A 17,059-nucleotide genomic window follows, 5' to 3' on the forward strand; every position below is an offset into this window, starting at 1 on the left:
GTCTAGCATTAATATTGTTGCCTCTGTTTTTATTTGACAGCATGACTGCCTTTACATTTCAGGGAAAGCCTGTACAAAGGGATGGCTTCGGAGCTTGGCTCCTGTATGTGCTCCTAGCTCGTAACACGGTGAAATTAATAGCTATTTTTATTTCCTCTGGCAGGGAGTTTTGCAGTCGATGTAGGATTGCATCTCCTGTGACCACAGGGTTTCTCAGATTTCCCAACAGTTTAATTGCTCTATGCTACGTGAGGTTGCATTTTCTGAGAGAAGGAGCTATCTTGTACAGCCAGGGCTCTGCAAAGCAGCCAGCATTCCTGAAACACAGTCTTTGTTCAGTGACTAGTAGGGAAACAAAATCAGTAAAATTTCAGTGGATAAAGAACCACAATCAAATATTAAGCTTATGCTTAAAAATTACTGTCAGATAAAGTCATGAAGGAAAAGAAGTTTAAAGCAAAAACTTGACTATGGAATGATTTAAGTATCTTCATTTCTGATATTAAAATTCTATAACCCCTTGATTTCTAGAAGGGGAAAAGGGGGGAAGGGGAAAAAGAAAGAGACAACCAAGTGAGTTGGATGTCTGGACAATCAATGAAACATAGACAATCAATGAAAATACTTGGTTTGTTTTTACTTTCCCCTCTTCCTGAATGAATTAATGAAACTCTTGAACTTTGGCCTCTTTTTTAGACTAGAGCAGCAAGGAGACTGCCTGACTTAACATCCCCCACAACCCACAGCAATGCTGATGGAAGATTTTAGTGTGAGAACACTGTGTGTTCATTTGGCATTGCATTCCCTAGAGGGAATATGGTAGACAGTGTATAGATTAAATTTAGCTAGATTTGGACATTAAGATACAATACTTGGTGCCTTGATAGAAAAGATCAAGAGAGGTCACTCTATGTGGTTTTCTTTGTAGGTTTATAGTGCTTTTGCTTTTCTCATTTCTTTTTCCTTTTCTTTTTATGGCATTATTGTTGAGTAGCAGACAACCATTCCATCTTTCTTAGTGATGCTGGTTAGACAATATAGGAAGCTTGTGTCAGGTAAATAATCAGGATTCTCTGAAGCACTCAAAGCCCTTTCAGCATGCTTCATAATTGATTTCAAGTGTCTGATGAAAAGTCAGGCCCTGTGACACAGTTCTCCTTTGGCTTCAAAATCAAACGGAGAAAAATTCCTGCCACAGGACAACCAAAACTTCAAGTCTGAGAGTTTTCTGGGGTTTCTAGTTTTACATGAAACACCACTATTCAGTAGGTATCCTCAGCACTGCACCAGCTAATAACAACACAGCTATAGTTGTCTGCAGCCACTGCCTTGCAGACAATAAAAAGACTCACTTTTTAAGAGTGGTGCCAACAACAGTTTCAGGTCATTTCCCCACTGGCTTTTCCTGTCTGGAATGCCTTTCAGAGTTTTGGCTCTGTTGACACTGCAGGTTAAATGAAACAAAAAATCCAAACAGAAGCCACAAAACTCAGCAACTCAGTCTTTTTGATCTACCTAAGTGTTTTTAAGCCTGCTCATCACCATGGGATCCAAGTACCCCTTTTCACATTTCAGTGTTTCCAAAACGATCAAGTCATGGTAAGACCATAATACTTGAGTGGCTGTTGGAAGAAAAGACTCCTTTAGAGAAGAAACAAATCCTTTTCCCTAGAAATAACCCTGAACAAGACAAATTAGAGGTGGAATAGGAGAAAAAATAACACGGCTGTTTTTCCTTGGCAAAAAGATTAGTAGAGTTGGCAACATATGGAAGCAGAGTTGTAAAGAGTTGGATGAAAATGCTTTCCTCTAACCTTCAAGTGCAAAAAGGTCACAGTTCTTTCAAAGAGCTTCCCTTGGGATAACATGAATATGGATCATCCCATACTTCATGGATTGAATAACCATCTGAAAGGAGAATAATTTGAGATAAACTGAGATTAGTTTCTTGCATTGACATCTGCTTGGAAAATCTAGTGCAAGGGTCATTTGGCTTGCTATGTTAACGATAATACTGCCAACAACCAGTATCTAAACACTGAGAAATTTGTAAAGATCTGGCACATTACATCCTGCTTAATAAATTCAAAGATTTGAACATGACAGCGTATTGTAATGTAGTAATATAATATAGTAAATTTGCAGAGCCAGATTCAACCCATAAGGAGACCCAACACTGATTTCAATACACATGCTTACTGCAATAATGCGAATTATTTGAATACGTACTTAGCCAAATGCATAGTAACAGCACTACATATGGAGTGAAGAAAAACTGTGCTCCTTTTTTCTCTGTATTTTATGTAATCATACATATTTGCATTTATATTTTTGCAATAAGAAAAGTATACATTTAAATGCAAGGCAAGATTAACTGTTGAGAAGACCTGGCTGGCATGCTTTAGTTAACATGAGTTAACAAAATCACAGTCATTTCAAAAGAGGCATGGTAAGTTTTTGACGAAAGGAAAGCAGCCAAATCAAAGAGAAGATCTGCTTGAGTCACCCAACACGGACAAACTGGTCAGGGAACAATGAAGAAAGGGACAGGATAACCACCAAGCATCAGCCTGGGAGAGGCAAGTTAGTACTGGTTTCTTGATTCCCCCACAGCAAATGGTGAGACTGATCACCCACTGGTGTGCCTGAAAAACAGCTCCCTGTCTTACGTTGTTACTTGGGGAGTCAAAATGAACATCCAGGATAAAAATCCTCATTCTGGAAGTTCCATTGGCAAAGTTTTACCATATGTCCTTCCCACAGAAAGACGAAAGTTTTCAATTATCAGAGATTAGTCATGGTATATCCGCTGGGATGGGCTAACCACCACGGTCATCTTTTCACTCCCACAGAACACCTGATGAGAAGGCTGTGGACAGAGCAGGAAGGCATCTGGAAGGGCCACAGGCTGGGCATAACATTGGACAATCCCTATGCTTCCACAAGATAGAAATGGAGAGGCATAAAAGAAATGGGCATAGACTAACAATCGTGTTCTTGTTCCAAAAACGGAGCTGTGCGAAGAGTGAAAGTTTTCTCCAACAACTACATTCCTCTGTCAGTAGCAAACGTGGGAGAAGTGACCCAGTGCTGTTTTGTTATCCAAGACACAAGCATACCTCTTTGGGCACGTAGAGAGAGCTGGTGGAAGCGGAGGGGGAAGCTGGGCAGTGTGGAGAGATGGCTCGCTAATCCTGTCAGGAGAAAAAGTGTTTCACGTCACTCAACAGCATCTCCACGGGGCAGTTGCAGGAGAAGCGCTGACAGCCCCTGAAAGGAATCACAGTCAGTCGTCCTCCAACAGGAAGAGGTCGGCTTTGACATGAAGCTTATAGGGTGGGGGAGATGAAAGTGTGGGGGAGGGACATCTGGGCTCCATGTAGGATTTCACCTTCCTCAGCCCTATGAGCAGTCCCGCCTGCTTCCAGCTAGCCTGTCCTTTCTGACCCCTTCACGAAGCAGTTCTGTAGCTCTCTCATTTCCCAGCTTTCAAAACTTAAACTTGCCAACCCTGCTGCCAAAAGCAAAGACAGAAATAACATTGGAGTTGATAGCTATTTCAACCTAAGGAAGAGCTGCAGGGACAGAGCAGGGGATTCTTGCCACATGTGACACAGAGTACCTACCATACCACAGCACACGCTGATAAGTACATTTTGCAACCAATTTTACAGACTTAGCCTGCTTTTCTTTAGACAATGTTTAGTCACTTTCAGTCAGTGGTGCACTTGAATGATTCTCAGCAGGAGAAGCAGTAAATAAGTGTAGGCGAAGAGGTGAAACGTCTACAGAAGGGATGAAGTCACCCAAGGCATCAACAGGGTTAAATAAGAATGCACTTTAATCACATCATAAATGGCTACATTGGCACAGAGTTACCACCTCCAATGTAAAAATCAGAAATCATACAAAATAAATGTTATCTACGTTCTACCTGGCAGCCACAAATCTTCCCTGAGTTCATGGGATTCATCATCCCCACACCGTGACAGAGCACTCCAAGGGACAGGGTGTTCAGCTGTGGCCAAGGACCTAAATCTTCCTCCCAGAAGACACTTCATGTTTTTAAAACACAAAGGTGCCTGGGTTAGAGATGGGCATCTGGAGTTTTACACAAGATATCCCTAACTGTCTAGGAGGCTCATGCAGCATTTTTACTGCAGCACACTGCCTGCTTAGTGCCACTCTCTCAGTGGCAGCAGCCACACATCCCTCTCAGAGACCCTTGTCCTTCTCTCCTAGCCCTCAAAACCCCTTGAAAGAGGCAATAATTCTGGCCTCAAAAAGCAGGTGAAAACTGCTATTTTCTGATACATGACATCATATGGGGCAGCCCCTCATCCATCAGTGGGGAATAAAATTCAGAGGTCTGGCTGCTCCTTTGCTTCAGTTGCGCTTCAACATCACTTTTTCCCTGCTTTGGTGGATTAAAGCTGAAAGGCTTTACAGGAGATATGTCTGTTACAAGGATGTAAACAATAAATAATCATAGGAAAGAGAAAGAAAGACTGATTTATTGAAGACTATTCACTTTTATAAAGTAAATAACTGAACTTTCAATTTAAGTGGACATTTTTACTGCCAAATAAATCTCCTTCCACAGATATGAGAAGAGACTTCATGTAGTACACGGAAAAGGAAATGCTAGAGAAATTCAGATAGTGCCAGTGAGCAGACAGGGCCAGACTCTTGATAGATGCTGTTGGTTTAGACCAGCCTAGGATTGTTTATATACTCATCTGCCATTGAATGACAGTACTCTATAGTAAGATATAGCAGACATAAACAAATTGCTGTTGAGTAAGGGAAAAACAGCCACATGCCTATCCCCAGCAGCCTTCACATCACAAAAACTGCAAGGACCTTGATATTTGCTTTGCCCAAATATGGACCACCAGGACTTTTGAGATAAGCTCCTAAAGTTAGGTACTGCGTCTATTTTTACGTTTTTAAATGTCATACTTCTTCAAAAAACATTTGACTACCCAGCAGTTCCCCTGGACCACAAAGAGAAGTGGCAACTTTCAGCACTAGATAACTGATCTATCTTTGTGGATTCTGATGGAGATGGGACTGTGGACTGATATGCATATCCAGAACCAGAGCTCAGGAATGTTCAGTATTGGCCACTACCTGCCTTGTTGGGAAAGTTCTCCCAAAGGACCAAAGCTCAAATTATGGTTACTAGACAGAGAACCCCACTGTAAATGAGAATGGACTGATATATCTGATGGGCCACCACAAGAGCAATATTTGTACCTGGTTTGTTACCTGAATCAGGTGCTACATTTGGACACAACCAGTTTCTAGTGAAGATGAATGTGACCTGTGTTTCTTATCACTTCCGAGAAGTGTTCAGGCCAAAACCTGAGGTCTTAATATCCTTTGCCAATTTCTGCTCTGCAGTTTCTATACAGTGCCGTGGTAGAAATAACACCATTTTCTTGGTCTACATGGATTATTTCAACAGCCTAGAGAATTTAAAACCTATCCTCCTTAATTTTCACCAGCTACTCCCTCTAACTGTCCTTTTCCAATGAACCAAAGCTTATTTCTTTTTGATCTCATTTCCAACAAATTCAAAGTACAGTTGACATTCCCTGAAGTAACATAACAGATATGGGTATATCTAAAACATGTGAACTCAGGAGAGATTTGGAAAGTTTTATGTATGTGAAATAATTGAATTCACACACCACTGACTTTTATCTCAGAGGATGGCCACACAAAATGCTGAGTGTGATTCCTAAGTGATGAGATACTACTGCACTCATTAGATTTCCATCTGATCTGATGGACAATCTTAACAATTTTATGGAATGTGATCTATCCCTGAGGCTCAGAGTGAACTCTGACAGGTTGTAATTTTAAAGCTCCAAAACATGAATTTGTGGGAGAGACTTGCAAATCTAAAAAGTTTTTGTATGAATAAAACCAGAGAATAAGACAACTATGGGAGAAAGGCGGGGAGGAGAAAGAAATATATCATGCATATTTTTTATATTTGTTTTACTGTTGTACTTCACTTTATTTTCAATTAGTCTACCTCTGAGTCTTCTTCTATTTGTTAGTTTAAAAATTAGTAATCCTGACTTCAACAGTAAAGAGCTGGTTAAGATTATTCTTCTTCCAGGTGCAAATACAATGGATCTTCCAAAATACATAGTAGACTTCTTTAAGTTGTGGCTGGTGAATTTCAAGAGCTCCCCCTGCTTTGTGACCACATACAAGAAAGCCACATTTCTATAGCCGAATCAAGCAGATTGCAGACTTTTCTCTAGACTTGGAGCAGGCTTTGAAGTCAGAGACTCAGAGTGATGAAATTAAAATGCAATAGGACATTAGTTCACTGAGTTCATGTACCAGCAAAAATCTGTTGTAAGATTTGAAACTGAAGTTAAAAGCACAATAAAGATACAAATTCCTGCTAATCTGAAACTTTCTCTTTCTCACCTTGTCATAAAAGCCCTTTGTGCCTGTAGCCACAGTCCCTTATCTATCCTGCAGACTCTGCCAAAAGGAAGCTGACACCTCATCAGAAGATATCTGAGGAGAATGGTACTGCTTGAATCCTGCCTCTATCTTCAGAATGATATTTTTGTCTATAAGGGATGGCAAAGGATTTCCACAGGCAGATGAATCATCAGAAAATGTAAGCGAACAGCTCATAAAGAACATGTCCTCCTCATAACCAGCCAGTTGGTTTTCAGTTTCATGTTCTCATTTTTAAAAAATACAAATTCAGCTGCAACTGCATCTTTGCCTAATGCCTCTGAATTCCACTTCCCTAACTGCTACCCTGGAATTAGAACCGATTTAATAATCATTATAAATGCAAATAGGATTTTTTCGTTCACTGCCAATACTACTCTGGTAGCTGCTGTGGTAGTTGCATAACTTTACAGCATTAAATGTTAGCTATCCCCCTTAGCAGAAGCTGAGCACTACAGTTTTTCTAAAGAGATCAGAGTAGGCAAAGGAAGCCAGTGCTGTGTGAGAGACTTAAGCCTGCTCAGCTACCATGTGGTGTCTGCAGCTCCTGTAGGACCTTGCAGGGTAAGGCTGAGCAGGCACCAGTTATGCTGCAGTAAAAAAGATACCCTTTAGCAGTAAAAAAATACACAGAGCCACTTCCTGTCTTATTCATTAGCAATGTTTCCTTTTTTTTTTTTCCCCCTCCATGTGTTTACATGGCATTTCTGCAAAAGAAATCTTGGACACCTAAGATTTTTTGCTCAGTCATTGGTTTTGACCCCTTGTGTATCAAAGTGCAACTTTTCATGGATGCCCTTTTATTACAATATTTGATTCCAGAGAAACAGTTCAGCAGAAACAGAGGTAACGATGAATACAGAATAATGGAAAATGAATGACAGGTAATACTGATCTTTATTCAGGAGCATGTTTTTAAGCATATAAGCATATTTTAAGCATGAGCTTTTATTGTGCATGGCACAGTCATTTAAAATATAATTCTCCTAAATACTCAGGAAAAACAAAACTTGCAGTTAGCAAACCCTTTAAGTGTGTGCTTACCTTTAAGCCTGTAGAAATGTTAACTGGAGTAGTCATGTGCCTGGAGTTAAGCATGCTTAGAAATACTTCACTGGACTCAGAGCCAAAATCTGTTTGCAGTATGGTTTGGGAATAGCAAAGGACAGAGAACAAAAGGAACAGTTATTCAGAATTTGGACAAATAGCTGTAAATACATTTTTTGGTGTTATTAAGTCAATATTGGCTCTGCTCAGCACACACTGACTGAACACACAATCCTAACAATCACAGCTGAAAAACACAGACCATCGACGTTTATTGATTTAGACAAGATCACTCCTCACAGGAGAGTGAGCCTCTAGTTTTACAGACCTTTTAATTCCCTGTACACCATTCCTTTCCCTTTTACAAATCTCCTGCTGTGAAACTCTAATGCACTCTTGAGACACTAAAAATCATGGAACTAGCTCTGCAAATTGTCCATCAGCCAAAAGAGGAAGCAGCTCCCAAGACCAAGGAGTTTAGTCGCTGCTATCCATGCTGTTTTTGTCTAAAAATAAAGCAACAGAGTCACCACATACCAAAAACTGAAATGTTGTTGCAAAAGATGTAATAGCTGCATATCACTGGTTTTTCTAGTGGTATTACCCTTTAGCCATCTCTCAAGCCCCCATAAAAAGTACCCAGTATCTGGGGTGTCTACAGGAAAAAAACATTAATTTCTTACTTTCAGCAAATCCAATATTTCATGCAAATGGAAGTAATTTCTGCAATACAAAAAGTCCTTTCAGAAAATGCTGAGCTGATTAGTACTATGGAAAAGTGGAACTAATTACTCTAGTGATATAACAAAAAAAAAAGAAAAAATGAAGTTAAAAATTAAAGCCATCCAATTCTTGCAAAAAATAGTGGCATATTTCCCACATATGCAGCCTTTGTGCAACTGAGTAAAAGTACGAGCAAGATAACCACAAACCTCCCGAACCCATAAATGCAGGTCTCATTGCAAATCCTTAAGGACCAGGAATGTATCAAAAGCCTGTACAAAATGTTCACTCCTAGGCTCGATTACTCTTCAGGAACTCCCCAAAAGGGCCAGTTTGCTCCCGAAAAATGAGGTGCACCAGCACAAACCTTATCTGTTCTTCCAATCCCATGTGAGCTCAAGGCAGAGACCTTTCGCTGGCCCTTCACTCCATGGTAAATTTCACCTTTGGAAAACAGAGGCCATGGGCTTGTCTGAACAACACGCGCCCCTTTTTTTTGAAAGAAGACTGTCAAGGCTACAGAGCCAACTCATTAACCTATCCCCCAGCAGTTCCATCTGGATGGTCTTATCTGTAGGAATCTGGCCTTTCATTTATTTTTTCAACCACCATTTGTGACAGAGTTTTTTAAGAAACAGACTCATGACTTATTATTAGCACATGGGCAGGTCAGCACACAGGTTTATTTGCTGTTAACCAACATCCTAGCATGCTGTGTTTAAAATTTCCAGAGGGACTGTGAATAGGCTATAAAAGTAGGAGGTTGAATTCCTGAAGGTAAGAGCTTGTGATGGGACCACTGTCAAACCAACTCATACTTTCCTCTGATAACCCTTGAAAATCACTATGCAAAGACATACAGTTCAAACATATGTGAGTCCCTGACAATTCCCTTTTGTAAAGGCACTTTGATGACCGGCCTGTAACACTTCAGCTGTGCCACTCAGGGAATAACGGGAAAAAAATAAAGCATCAAACTTTGAAAATGTGCAGTCCATCCAGAAAATGTAAAAGAAGGGAAGAAGCTAGGATCAGGAGAGAAAGGAAGGGAAAGACATAAGAGAAAAAGAAAATATTCCCACTAAAGCATATGCAGCACAATGCCTGCAGGCTATTATAGAGAATAAATACTCCCATCACTCTTGTCAGGGGCAAGCCCTAAGAACAGGGTTGTGACCAGCTGGACACTGGGGACAATGCTTGGAAGGCAAGATCCCATTTTCTACCTGGCATGTCTATCAGATCTCAGGCCATTCAGAGCTTCACCCCTGGAAACACTCTCCAAAGTAGCTGTGCCCCTTATTTTTGGAATATCACGCATGCACACAGCTGGACACCACATCCCAGGAAATTATTCCTCGTGGAAGAAAAAAATACAGCATCACCTCCAGAAAGAATTATCCACTCATGGCTTTCATTTTGCGCAGAGCACTGAAAAGCCTGGAGAGAGATAAATGTCTGTTATACAGGGATTTACACATTTCATCCAGACAATTGACTTAAATTTCAAGCATGAGACCAGAATTGATCATTTATCAAGTTAATCTTCATGATATATTTAGTGTCTAACCATAATACCTTCAATTGCTTTCACAGTCAGCAGAGACTGGGCAGGGGGAGAGCACCTGTTAAGAATCAAGAACTGAAAAAGAGCTGTGCAGTAGATTGGAGTTATAAATACTGGCCTCGATCCTGCAAACTCTTGGCATCCATGGAGAACCAGTGTGAATGAAGCTACAACTGGCTGCCTTAGTGGTCTGATAATTGTCTATCTATATTAAGCAGGGACCATCTTCTTAATTCATTGTGAGACAGGGAAAAGGATTAAATGCTCAGCCATGGTCCACTGTTTCTAGCCTCATGAAACGAAGCAGAAAAAGAAGGTAACTTGATTACAGCAGTGACTTAAATTGTTTTGGTATCCAGCAGCTTCCTTTCACCACTAGTGTCTTGATGCTTAGTCATCACTAAGAAACTTTGGGTTTGCTTCTCACTCATTGTATTGCTCCTGCCAAAAGCAAGTATTAAAATATATTCATATAGTCATTGATTATTCATTAATCATTGATGAATCCCTCCACTCTCATTTACAAGATAGCTTTTTTAAATCATGAGCTCTTTCAGCCTATTAATGGTCAGAATCTTATTTTCTTTCCTGAAGGAATGAAAGCATAGTCTTGCAAGTAATATTTGAAACCCACAGCACCAGCTAAAACTGTGAAACCTCTGACTAAAACTGAAAATTTAGTAAGTAAACATCTTTAAAATGAAATCAGTCATTTCCCAAAGTTCTGCATCTTAAAATTCAAAACTGAACATTTTAAATTATTTTTATCTTTGCTGAACTGAAGTACAAATACCAGAGAAAATACTCCAAACTCTATATGGGGCTTACAATTTAAATCCTGCTGACTTTTGGTAAAACCTACGCTCCTGAATCTCCTGGATAGATTTTCAACAAAGCTTTGTCTTTTTTGTAAATGACCATTGCCAATTTTTAACATTTGCTTTGTTTTTCAGGCTATCCTTCCTATATGTGACATCTAATTTTATTTTAATTGTTCTCCTAGATCAGTTTAACTGAAAACAAAGAGAGTAAACTGTTCATTCTTAAAACCAAAGGGTCCTGTGTGTGCCATGGTAAGTCTAGAAGAGTGTGTGTAGGCCAGTTTCTTGGTTGTCTGTAATCATCACACATCAGTAAGTGCTGACTTACAACAATACTACATGCTGGGGGGGGGGAAAAATGACCCCTTAGATCTCTAATTAAATCACCCTCTTCCCTCCCTCTAGCTCTACCCTTTCATTTGATGACCACTTCCAGAACCAGTGGGAGGGGGGAGGCAGCTACTGGGGATCGAGCAGAGGAATGGAGGAGGCTTCGTGGGTTGTTTCCCAACCCACACATCGTAAAAAGTGGCTTTTCATTCTGATTTTGTACAACACCTCGACACCACAGAACCCTGGATAAAGACAGGGTTTTCAGCACTCCTGTAATTCAATTAACAGACTTGGGGGCCACTGAAGTTATTCCTTGGTGTCACTGGGAGACAAGCTGGGGGGCTGCAGCTCTACAGTCAGATTCAGAGGAATACAATTACTTCCAGTCCTGACTTAAATATTGGCATTGATATAGTGACCAATTGTAAGGGAGTGTTTTCACTGCCCAGATGAATGAGAAGCTCACATTCAAAATCATTGCTGCATGGAGTGTCTAAACTGAACTTTTACATGACATTTTGCCTTCAGTTCAGTAAGCCCATGCACAGATCACTAACATGTGAAAGTCAGACACTGAAGAGAGACTAAACCTGTAAATTTGCATTTGTACAATTCTTAACTCTCTGGGGTGAGATCTGGATTACCTCTGATATGCAAAAAAAAAAAATTAAAAAAAGAATAATGATGTCAGGGTGAAAATTCCCACATGGGTAGCAGTGAAACAATGTTGTTTTGTCCATTTATACTCAAGAATGGATTTCACTTCAAAATGGGGGGAAAGATACAGGATCTGCATTAATTACAAGCAATTTGAAAAACAGCAAGAAGTACAAGCCAGGCTACGCAAGGTAGATGAAAGCTACTTTGGTCTGACTTTTGCTTTCTTTTCTGAACTGCTGCTTCCCTAAGTGGCAAGCAGCGGAGGTCAGAGGCCAAACGAAAAGGATAAGCGTCAATGGGAGGCCCCTGTGGTGTGACACAAGTGCATAGTGGTATATTGTCCACAGCCCATGAAGAACTTGTCAACAGCTCCATGAGAATCCCTCAAAGGAGCGTCTACAGTTTCATTGCATCCTGCTCCCTGGAGGCAGTGGCAGATACCCAGGGAAGCAGCAGCTATAAAAGCAGGATGGCTCTCTAGGAGTTCTGCTGTCTTCGACTATTTGTTTTTATATACTGGCAAAAAACATTATTAGTAGAAAAGGCTTCCAAATTACTGGGAAGTTCTACTCAAGCAAGAATAGCTAGATCAAAATTTAATTATGCCTTAGAAAGCTAGATGTCAAAAATACAAATAGTATTTGCTAAATCGGCTCATATTTGAGCCCCCGCAAAACCTTCTTGTGACATCCCAATGCCCAGACTCGCATTCTCATGTGAATCATGAACTCACCTAAGCAGCACATCAGGCTTTGATGAACCCAGGTTTCCTGCAAGGGAAATAACCAAGACATAGTGTCCTTTTCATGAAAAATTAAATATCAAGTTATCCTCTGAGATGCAACCTCCTGCACGAGGCAAGCTCTAATTCCTTCTCCCCACTGCAATTATCAAGGACAGCATGAAAAGCATCTACCAATACATGATAATGGTCGGATTTTTCAATCCTGGTATACAGCTAATGGAGTTGAGCAGAAGAGAATTTTTCTCATAGTTAAGGAGAAATTCTGCCTTTCTAGAATAATCAGTTTAAAAGTATGCAACAGCACACACATTGCCTTTGTTCTGGTTTTATATAGCTCCTGGAACAACTGAGTAAGAGCCCAGGAAAGGGCTTTTAGGCCTAACATCATACAAGTAATAAATCATCGTCCTGATTCTATTTTGAACAGAAACCAAAAAATAAGCTTGAACTGAATTCTGTCTGTAACAATACAGACAATAAAGAGGTTCACCAGGAAAAGAAATCAGAAGAAACTAAACAGCATCTGTTTGGTGGATAAGGCCCAAAAGCATTGAGGATGGACATGCAGTCAGGTTTATTCATTAAGAAACAACAGGACTAATCAGAGAGTGAAAGTGTAGGGGAGTAAAAAGTGAAATAAAGTAACATTTTGTCCTCTTGGCAGTGGATTTTAAAGAAACTGCATCTTGTGTTTCTGTAGAATGGGTAAGAAATGGGTTTCGGGCTGCAAAGCTCATTTTAAAGAATCTCTTCTGTCTCTAAACGATTCAAGCATTCTGTATTTTCTACCTTACTCTCCAACTCTCCCTTAATCATAATTTTAAACACAATAAAATATGCAAGAAATTAAGACGGATCCCAGTATCCCAGTCACGTAACTTTAATGCAGTGAAGGAATTTTTGCCATCTGAGAGGCTGAGTCAGATTTCTGTATTACTTTTAACCATTTGTAGCTGCCTACAGGCATTTCTGTCAAGTTTTCTGACTTTCAGCTGCATTACTGCAGATCAGCTGTGTTGAAATAAATGGGGTTATGGCAGCATAAACCGAAACACAGAGATTAAGCAGACTCTGGCACTGTAAACATGATGCCATTTGTGAGATGAAATGTCACATGTTTACATCCACTGCTCCCCAAACCAGAAGAGCTCAGTCTGTCTCACTGAGCAAAGCAAAATCGAGAGCAGCAAGTTTTTGGAAAATTGACTGGCAAGTAACTAAACCATAAGTCATAAATCTTAGAAGATGAATCAAGCTTCTCTGAATGAAATACTGCCCAAATCATAATAAAATAAATACTTTATGATTGTTAATAACAACAGTAATGTACAGTTGTTTTAACTTCTGAGGGGTCTTGAAAATGCTGGCAAATATCAGCCAGCCAAGCCTGACAGCATCCCACACCTTCAAGAGACATTCAGAGACACTAGAAGCAGCATTTTCAACTGTGAGTTGAAACCAAGAGAATCCAACTTGAATTAAGTCTTGCTGTTCTCAATACTGGCACCTGCATCTCCTGTTGATCCTAGCAGGAACTGTGACTTCTTCAAATCTATGAAAATTTGGGTTTCAGACCCAGGCCAAAAGCTGCCATTGGAGCACAGTCCCTCTGTTCCAAGCAAGGTATTTGCATGCTTATGCCAGAGCTGAGTAGACAACGTCCAAGAGGAGTCCCAGTCCCTGGACTGAGGGGTCAGAACTTTTGTCTTTGGAGCCTACTACAATTTAGTTTACATCTTAGCATTACAAGCACTCAAATAAACCTTGGCACTTGAACCCACATAGCTATAATTCAATCCCACTCTTAACACTAAGCTTCCCTAAAAGCAGCCTGCCCAGAGAGCAGCTGCCTGCTGAGAGCTGCTTGCTCAGGGAAGAGGAGCGACGAGGCGAGCGGGCTCACTGGGGAGCACAGGCCTGCACTGAGCCATGCTGCTGCTGCCACAGGGGAGCAGCTTCATTTGGGCACACGTGAAGTGTATTGTGCTCTCTGCACAAAGCCATGCTTTGATCAGCTGCCTTTAGAAACCTGGAGGAAGCCCCTTTTAAATACAGTATTTGAACCTTTGGCGATATCTGAAAGTTTCCTAGTAGGATAGAAATGCTTAGGAAATCACAACTATACTCACCCTCAGAGGCCTCACTTACTGGTTTTGTCTTGTGAGTTCATTCCCCAGTTATATCAACAGGAGATGGATGTGTAAGCTGAAGACCTTAAGGGATCACTCTACTTCTCCTCTCTTAAGGCTCAAAGCCCTAAACAGAAGGGCATCCAAATTAACTAGACACAGCTTTCAAATCCACTTTCAAAACTGACTGGTCCTGTTCCCTCCACCCCCTTTAAAGTCAAAATTTGCTTCAGCTTGTGCAAGCAGAATCAGGCTGTTTGTCCATCCCCACAATGATAGGATCAGCCCTAAACATGAGTAGTCTGCTCTGGCTGCCACAACACACCAGCACATGATCATTTCTTACAGGCTGTGGTTCTGAACAGAGCTGAATTCACTCCCTGGGATATTCAGTGCTAATGCAAGGAAGGAGAAGGAAATTGGAAACTTTCTTCTGCAAATCCCACGAAGTATTCCATAGGGTTTTCAGAAATGATAGAAAAAGTCGCTCACAGACCTCATCAACTGTTAAGGGAACACAACACAGAAACAATAAACCCTTCAGAGTTCTTTGTGGAAAATGGATTAGAACAGTCTTTTGAACAAAAGCATAATAATCTGGCCTGTGAACATGGGATGTTGGCTGACTTGAGGGAAAACCAAGCAACTTAAAGGTGCTGCTAAACTTCTGCTCCTCTGTCCCGCCGAGACTATCCTGCAAAAAGCCAGTCCTGCATTATGACAGGCAACTTGACTTCATTGGATGATGGGCACTGTAAGGAGATGCAGAATGGAGAGAAACTAAGCAGAAAGAAAACAAAATTTATTTGAGTTTTATTCACAAACCCACCAATCCCTGGAAAATCATAGTGTAGAATAAGCACTGACCTCTAAAAATGAAAACCATGTTGAAAGGACTAAATGTCACTGTAGAATTAACAGATAAACAGAATCTTTCCCTCCAATGGCACCAGTACTATGTGACTTTTAATAAATTATGTGAAAACAGATTTACAGGCTCATGCCCCAAACTTATGCCTCCTTTGATAAGAAAACATGCAAACATAATGATCTAGAGAAGCAAATTAAATTCCCAGGACTGGATCATATTCAGAATAAAAACAAAGAGGTTCTTCAAAAGCTAATCTCTCAGAAGTCTCAGCACAACATGATACTCTCTCAAGGTGCAGATTTCTCTACCTTGCTGCTTAAGTATGCTTTACTATGCAGAGCATAACAATAAGGAGCTTTTTTCAAATTCAGTTAAAAGCTAACAAATTATCTTAAATAACAAAAGAAGAGAAACAAGACCCTAAACCATGAAATTAGAAGTTGTAGGAATCAAATTCTCAGACAAATACAGAGATGTCACTCTACTAATTGGCTATTAGATTAATTGACTTTACTAAAATCTAGCATAGTGTTTTCTTTATCAGCTATGTCAGGCATTTCTGAATAAATATATTCAGATATCCAAAGCAACACCTGCAATGAAAGGAGGTGAACTTTATCATTACACTGACCTGTAAACAAAGCCAAATGCCAAGGGTGTTCCAGGGTGCATCACCCTAATGAAACTGGAGCTGGCTTCAGTTGCCTTCCTACTAATTTCTCAAAATCCAAAACATGAACCCACAGGATTTACAGACCCCCCTCCCCAAAGCCTTCCCACTCACACCCTTTCCCATAGAACTTGCCTGCAGAAAGGACCAGCACCAAAACATGGGAAGCACACCCCGTTGTCTGGGCCTGTTACAGCTGCCACCATGGAAGTGCTGCACAAGGAACCCCAGTGGCAACAAACTTGCAGACTGGGTTAAGTCAGATTGGGACTTTAGCTGGTAGTGAAGACAGAGCTGTAGATGTCTTATGTTCTAATAAACCAAAGAAGCTTCAAGTTCATATCCCTCTGGGGAGGGTTAACTTCCATGGCACAGCAAGAGGGTGTGAGAGCTGCTCTGGAGCAGAGGAGATCTCTAGGATTACATGGAGCTGAGCTCCCTTCCTGAGTGCTGTCAGAAAAAAAGAAAATATTAAATACCTGGCTCCCAGGCTAGCTTCTTCCTACAAACTTCTCTGCAGAGCAATCCCAATTTCTGAATCAGCAAGGAAGACCTACATAGGCATATCTTGCATTCTAGAGGCATCATGTCAAGCGCATGACTGATGTTAGTCCAGCTGGTCACTTCAGATCAGTTACAAAAGCACCAACAGAATTTACTTTAACAAGTAAGAGTTTCTACAGATTGGAAATATATATCTTTAACACATCCACATTCTCTTCTGCTGAACCTGTGGAAAGCTTAAGGATATGTAAAATACCTGCAGGCTGATATCCCAATAACCCACGCAGCTCCTGGTTTTTCCACATTCAGATTGATCTTCAGGCTGTAATCACTGATATTCGAGTGTTCATGTTACCAAAACCTGGGGAATTGGTTAAAAGCATGAATCTAGAAACTGTTAAATTCTTTACTGTGTTCTGTTATTTGTATAGATATGGGGCTACAGAGTGGGGCACTTAGGTTTATTTTATTATTTTTAATGAAAGATCATATTCTCC

General features: G+C 40.5%; 1 long non-coding RNA gene across 1 annotated transcript in view; it reads right to left on the reverse strand.

Moving 5' to 3' along the window:
* LOC125322598 overlaps window positions 1-16,123 on the reverse strand; it is a 57,889-nt gene extending 41,766 nt beyond the window's left edge. Inside the window, exons 1-5 of the long non-coding RNA XR_007202109.1 lie at window positions 14,518-16,123; window positions 12,377-12,413; window positions 7,537-9,702; window positions 3,120-3,270; window positions 1,815-1,908 (exon numbers count right to left, since the gene is read on the reverse strand). This is a non-coding gene — a long non-coding RNA (uncharacterized LOC125322598). The remainder of the gene's footprint in view (window positions 1-1,814; window positions 1,909-3,119; window positions 3,271-7,536; window positions 9,703-12,376; window positions 12,414-14,517) is intronic.
* Window positions 16,124-17,059: the final 936 nt, after the last annotated feature.

The sequence above is a fragment of the Corvus hawaiiensis genome, chromosome 3, assembly GCF_020740725.1.
Source record: "Corvus hawaiiensis isolate bCorHaw1 chromosome 3, bCorHaw1.pri.cur, whole genome shotgun sequence".
NCBI classification, from domain to species: Eukaryota; Metazoa; Chordata; class Aves; order Passeriformes; family Corvidae; genus Corvus; species Corvus hawaiiensis.